A 7,008-nucleotide genomic window follows, 5' to 3' on the forward strand; every position below is an offset into this window, starting at 1 on the left:
TGGAATGATGGCCACCAAGCTTTCTGCTCTTGGGTTCATCACTGTGAAGCATTCTGATGTAGCTTATTTACCTAGTTTTAGGTTGATAGTTAAATTTTGTAAGTTAAGTAGTTGCAAAGGGTGTATTTTCAGTTATATATTAAAGTGATATAAATAACTTTAAAATAGTTACAATGCTCTGTATAAGCATTGGAATCTTAGGACCAGCCAGCCAGCTCAGCGGATTAAAACACCTGCATAGGCAGACGCAGGGGCCAGCGTTTCCATACCCAGGCGTTCACTCCCTCCACATGCTGTGCCGTGCCATGCTGGCCCCATCCTTGGGGCGTACTGAGACAGCGATCGGGACTGGGCGTGGTAGCACGTGCCTATAATCCCAGCACTTGGGAGGATCACTACAAGTCCAATCTGTGTAGTGAGACTCTGTAGACCCTGTACCAAATGCATTTAAAATAAAAAAAATTGGAATCTTGATGCCATCATTCATATAAAAAATGCACATGGAAAAAAAATGCACATGGACTAGTGGTGAAGTCCAGTTGTAGAGTGAGTGCTTCCCGTGCACAGGTTCCTGGGTTCTGGCCCTAGCCCCCCAGATAGATAGTAGATATGCATGTGGAGAGATACACACACTTTAAGACATGAGAAAGTTTACCATATTCCTCTTTTAATATCCCTGCCTCAAAAAATATAAGACAGATTTTTATCTTAATGTGATACATTTTGTGCTTAACACCCTTTTATTCTTCGTTCTATCAATACTTTTGAACTACAAAATAGACATTTTAAAGTTTTTTAAATTTTTCTTGTAAACTTTAAAATTTATTTTATCATTCAAAGTTTGAACAATAAGTCCTGTATAAAACAGTAGCTTTTTGCTAGTGTGTGGGCACACACCTGTAGTCCCAGCACTATAGAGCTTGAGGGGGAATCATGTTAACCCTAAAGCTGGTCTGGATTCCTTAGTGAATTCAAGGACCGTCTGAGCTACATAGCATAACCCTGGCTCTCAAAAAAGGTTTTTATAAATGAACCATTAAATGAAAAGTAAAATTATTGAAAGTATATATCAAATGAGTTAGAAGTGACTTTTCTCTCTAGTTCTCTGGAAACTCTTAATTCTAGTATATCTGTGAGTGAGTGATACTTATGCGAGCATGGAACTTTTGTCACCATCAATTATATTCTTATATTCTCTTTTATAAATATGAGTTGAAAACACTTGCTCAAATGGGGTATAGAATTTGTAATGCTTTAAACATCCTCATAATTATGCAAAAAGCATTAAACTGCGTCCGGGAAATAGCTCAGCAGCATAGCGGCCTGCCTGGCAAGCACAAGGTCCTGAGTTTAATCCCTCATACCAAAAAAAAACGAAGTAGTAAACTTATTTGTTAATGATCATCTGATAACTAGAGTTCACTGTTCTTTTTGTTAAAATTGAAGAATTACTAAGTACCTGACTTGTGAGAGTGTTTTCCTGTCTTTAAATACATTTTAAGAGGGCCAGCCAGAGAGCTCAGCAAGCTAAAGCACGTGCTTGGGCAGGTGCAGCGACTGGGCTTTGATCCCTGGCATGCTGTGCGGAGGTGGCACACCCCTGAGGTGTGCTGAGACAGCGACTGAGACTGGATGTGGTGGCATGTGCCCGTAATCCAGTGGTTGGGAGGCTGAACACAGGAGGATCACTACCAGTCCGATCTGTGTAAGGAGACCCTGTAGACTCTATACTATATACATTAATAAAAAGGGTTTTTTTTTTTTAAGAAAATGGATTTTAAGTTTCTGAAGACAGATTTTAAAAGATACAACTATGATTATTTGATACTCTTCTACTTAGCTATGCTGAGGTAAGATAGTAGAAATAAAGAAGGCAGGACTGAAATAAGGAAAATCATGACCCAGCAATTGTGCTTTTAAGAAGAGCACAACTTTCAGACATGACACTCAAGGTTATTGTCATCAGTGCCTTTCTGCCTTTATTCATGCTTCTTTTCTTTCAGGCCAGTCACACCCAAAATTCCTTAAATATTCTGTCAGTCTATAGATTAACTCAATTAAGCCAGATAATTGATCTCAGGAGAAGCAGATGCAAAGGTGTAAAAAAAAAGTTTTTAGGCAAATATTATAGATTACCCATGTACAAACACACACACACGTGCACACACGACCCTGTGCCTTGCCCTTCCACCAGTGAAGTGGACTGTCTAGCTGGAGGTAGTGGTGCACACCTGCAATGCTAGTACTCTGGAAACTAAGGCAGGAGTACAAGGTCACACTTGGCCTCAGAGTGAGTTCAAGGCCAGTTTGGAATATGTAGTTGAGACCCTGTCTTAAACCCTGTCTGTCCACCATTAGTTAAGAAAGTAGTGGGTCATCTTCCTTTTCCTGTAAACCAAGTCTAAATAAACTTTCCATGGATTCACAAATTGTACCTATTCTAACAACCCACAGCACGAATATTCCAGTTCTACCCTGTAATTTTTCTCATTCACCTTCTTTCCCTTTCATCCTCTATATAAACACTGTACCCAAGAAAATCCCTTCTCCCCTCTTACTGACTCTTCCTGCAGATCCTTCTGTAGTGAGAGAGAACCTACACTGTATCTCATGGGCAGGATGAGTTGAGGTTCCCCATCTCTGTTTTGGAGACCTCCTTAGATCCTGTTCAGTAACAGTATACTGTATTTTAGTGTAAGACTTTAAGAATACAGCTGACTCCCGTGAAGGGCATGCTTAAAGCACATTTCTGGCCTCCATTACCTGGAGTTTCCCTTCCAAGTGTGACCTGAGAATCTTGTTTTCTATCAATTTCCCATGAGATGCTGGCACTTTAGGTCCAGAGAATGTACTTTGAGGACTCCTGGTTAAGGAAAAAGGAAGTATTACTTATTTAAAGACTAGTATAGTGGCTCTTCGCCATCTTCCGCCTTGACTGCCGGCTGCCACCATGAAGGTCGAGCTGTGCAGCTTCAGCAGGTACAAGATCTACCTGGGACATGGGAGGCGCTACGCCAGGACCAACGGGAAGATCTTCCAGTTTCTGAATGCAAAATGCAGAGTCTGCATTCCTTTCCAAGAGAAATCCTCAGCAAATAAACTGGACTGTCCTCTACAGAAGAAAGCACAAAAAGGGGCAGTCAGAAGAAATTCAAAAGAAAAGAACGCGATGAGCAGTCAAATTTCAGAGGGCCATCACTGGTGTATCTCTTGCTGACATAATGGCCAAGAGGAATCAGAAACCAGAAGTTAGAAAGGCCCAAAGAGAACAAGCTATCAGGGCTGCCAAGGAAGCAAAAAAGGCTAAGCAAGCATCTAAAAAGACTGCCATGGCTGCTGCTGCGGCTCCCGCAAAGGCAGCGCCTGAGCAGAAGACTGTGAAGCCTGGGGAAATTTCTGCTCCACGAGTTGGTGGAAAATGCTAAATTGGCAGATCAGATTTTCAAAGATCTGTAATTCTAAAAGAAAAAGACTAGTACAGTGTTCGGGACATTTATAAACCCTTTCTATCATGGTCTTAAAACGCATGTTTATGAAAATCTTGGCACTGTGGATTTACCTCATTCAACAAATGAAGAATGCTGCAGAACCTGTGATAAAAGCTAGTTTTATGTGACTTTGTGTTTTGGAGCTGGCAGTGGGACCCAGCACTTTGCCCATGCTGAGCTCTTTCTCTGCCTCTCAGCTGCACTCCTAATGCAGTAACTTTCATTTTCAAAGAGCTCCAGCTTAATCAGACTCGCTCTTTTCCATAGGAAAAGTCTTAACGCTTTCCAATTTTTTTGCAGTATTTTAGTATATGTTCCTATAACTTTATTTAGTTCAGAAGTGTAACTCAGGCTTGTCATGAGTTTATCATCAGAATGAAATGCCACTGTTCGTTCGTTCGTTCGTTCTTTCTTTCTTTCTTTCTTTCTTTCTTTCTTTCTTTCTTTCTTTCTTTCTTTCTTTCTTTCTTTCTTTCTTTTTTGTACCAGGGATTGAACTCAGGACCCTGCGCTTGCCAGGAAGCACTGCTTCTCCTGAGCTATCTGCTCGGCCACAATATTTTTAAGAAATACTTTTATACTTTTTTCTTTATACAAGATTTACTTCAGAATTAATGTGTTGTTCGAAAGTAGGTAAGGGATAAAAGGCAAAGATATTGGGCAGAATTCTTGCATTCTGCAATATTTCTGAATTCAGAATACCAAGGGGGTATAGGATACTCAACTTCAATGCCCAACTTTTGTTTGCCTTTAATAAAGATGTATATATTATATATATATAATATATATGTACGTGTGTATATATATATGTGTGTATATATATATGTGTATATATATATATATATATATATGCACACACACACACACCCACACTACCATGTAATAACTTTGTTAAGAGGCTTTGGTGACAGTTTCTAATTCTTCAGCTATGCCAGAGGTTTTTAATAATAACAGTAGTAACAATAGCTAACTTCTATATAGTGTTTTCTTTGTGCCAAGCATTGTTTTAACTGATGACATATAATTCATCTAATCCTTCTGTCAATCAAAGAGGTCAGGGCTGGTGAGATGGCTCAGTGGTCTAAAGCACCTACTTAGAACAAGTTTAGCAAAGCACAGGGACCGCGGTTCAATCCCCCAGCACCACATGCCAGCCAGCCCCGCCCCTGGTGGGCTGAGCTGGCCACACACACACACACACACACACACACATATAAATAAATAAAATTTAAAAAATAAAATAAAGCACCTGCCTAGGCAAGCACAGTGACCACATGCCTCACCAGCCCCGCCCCCAAAACATGCTGAGTGGGCCAGAGTCCTGGCATGGTGTTGCACGCCTGTAATCCCAGCCCTGGGGAGGCTGCAAGCAGGAGTATCATTATGAGTTAGAGCTGTAATAGTGAGACCTTGCAACAACCAAATACATTTAGTAATAATAGGGTTTCCATAATTTCAACTTAAGTTTGAATGTTTTATGATACTGTTAATTGATTCAGGCCATTTCATTATGAATGGGGATTATAGCAAGTGATGAAGGAATTTTTTACAGTCAGGCTCTAGAAAGATATGTTCCATAAGACTATGAGCAAGTAAAAGGAGAGAAGAATGGTAAGTGGGGATTGCCCAGAAGAGGATTTTGTTCTGATTATTCTATGAAGAATCACATCATACTGTGGTCTCTGGAGGACTTCGGTGTTAAGAGGCTGCTTTTAGTTACTGTCTCAAAGAAAGCTGGCTGGGACGCTTCATGAGACCATTCAAAGCCGGCTGTGCTGGAGAGCTCCTCTAGTTGGATTCATTAGCTGCAGGTTATCTGTTTGTGTGACCTAAGGAAGTCTGACTTGCATCTGATGAAAAATGAGTACATACTATATATTTACAAATTTCAAAATAACACTGCTCAGGGCTGGCCAGATAGCTCAGTGGACTACAGCACCTGTTTAGACAGGCGCGGGGACCAGGGTTTAATCCCTGGTGTGCGGTGCTACCCTACCCCCAGGGTGCCCTGAGACTGGGCATGGTGGTGCGAGCCTGTAATCCCAGAGCTTGGGAGACTGAAAACAGGAGGATCACTAGGAGTCCAAGCTGTATAGCAAGACCCTGTTTCAACTAAATTAATTTTTTTTAAATTTTTTTAATTTTTTATTTTGTTGCGGTACTGGGAATTGAACTCAGGACCTTGTGCTTGCCAGGCAAGAACTTATTCTACTGAGCTATCTCCCTAACCCCTAAATTAATTTTTAAAACAACTCTTACTCATCCCTGACATTTATAGAGTTAATATGAGTATTTTGGTTTTTTGTCCCTGCCTCCCCCCGCCCCATTTTCTTGTAAATCTTTTAAATTCAGAAGTGAAGTTATAATTTCTAAGGCTTTTGCTTCTTAAGCTGAGAGATATTTATTATGTGTTGAGCTGTGTGATCCTGGCCTATTAAAATTACTTAAAGACGTAATTTCTCATATATAGAAAGAATTTGGGAAAATATGTATAAAGTGTCTAGTCTCTGGCCCATGAGAAAATTTATCTTATTAAGCAAGTCATCCATGGCATTGTTGTTATTTGAGTGATTCTGAAGCTGAATAAAACGTGAAACATCTAGAATAGTGTCTTGCTTACTATGTGTTCCATTATAACTTATATAATTATATATTTCTTTCTCAAATTTGTATACTTCATCTGTTCACACACCTTTTTAAAGTATTCATGATGAATATTTAGTGTCCATGAACTAGACCATGTTTATGTAACGATTAAGCTTTTCTCAGTGATACGGCTAATGTGTTTTTTTCTTTAGCTTCCAGAACAGTTGTAGCACAGCATGTTGCTCCACCTCCAGGAATAGTGGAAATAGATAGTGAAAAGTTTGCTTGTCAGTGGTAAGTAGTTTATTTCTACTAAGGCTTTATCCTTGGAAAAAATACAGCAAAAGAAAAACAACACAAAAAGATTCAATAGTCATTCAGAATATTTTGTTACATATTTCCTTCTAGTTACTGTGTAGCGTACCACATAGATGGTGCCAGAAATGTAGCTGAGCTACACAGTGCCTGCCTGGTAAACAAGCGTGAGGTCTGAAGTTTGATTCCCTGATATACCCCCCCAAAAAAAATCAATTCATATGAAGAAAAAAAATATAAAATCATTTCACCTATATTTTACAACCATTTGAAAGAATAATACTTAGAATTTAAAATAATGTTTGTTTTGAAATCTTTTGTTATCGAATGTTAGATTACAAAAGTACTTTCCTTAATATTTTGTTACAACTGAATTAAAAAAATGTCAAACTGTGTTTTGTTGTTCAGTGCCCCTTCTCCATCAATTAACATTAATAGTTAATTTTTATTTTTTGAGTATTAAAGGGAAATTAATCTCATGAGAGAATAGTCAGTGTATATTTCTTCAAATAGCAACTTGACAATATTTTCCTGACCAGATTATGTTGTCATATCTCAACCACTCTCTGAAAAATGTGGAGTTGGACATTTTTTTTATTTTTTATGGATAGTTGCTTCC

General features: G+C 39.0%; 1 pseudogene; it reads left to right on the forward strand.

The window, feature by feature from the left end:
* The first annotated feature begins 2,898 nt into the window (after positions 1 to 2,898).
* Positions 2,899 to 3,425, forward strand: LOC105743120 (annotated as a pseudogene).
* The last annotated feature ends 3,583 nt before the right edge of the window (positions 3,426 to 7,008 follow it).

Source organism: Octodon degus, unplaced genomic scaffold (assembly GCF_000260255.1).
Source record: "Octodon degus isolate 3935 unplaced genomic scaffold, OctDeg1.0 scaffold00100, whole genome shotgun sequence".
NCBI classification, from domain to species: domain Eukaryota; kingdom Metazoa; phylum Chordata; class Mammalia; order Rodentia; family Octodontidae; genus Octodon; species Octodon degus.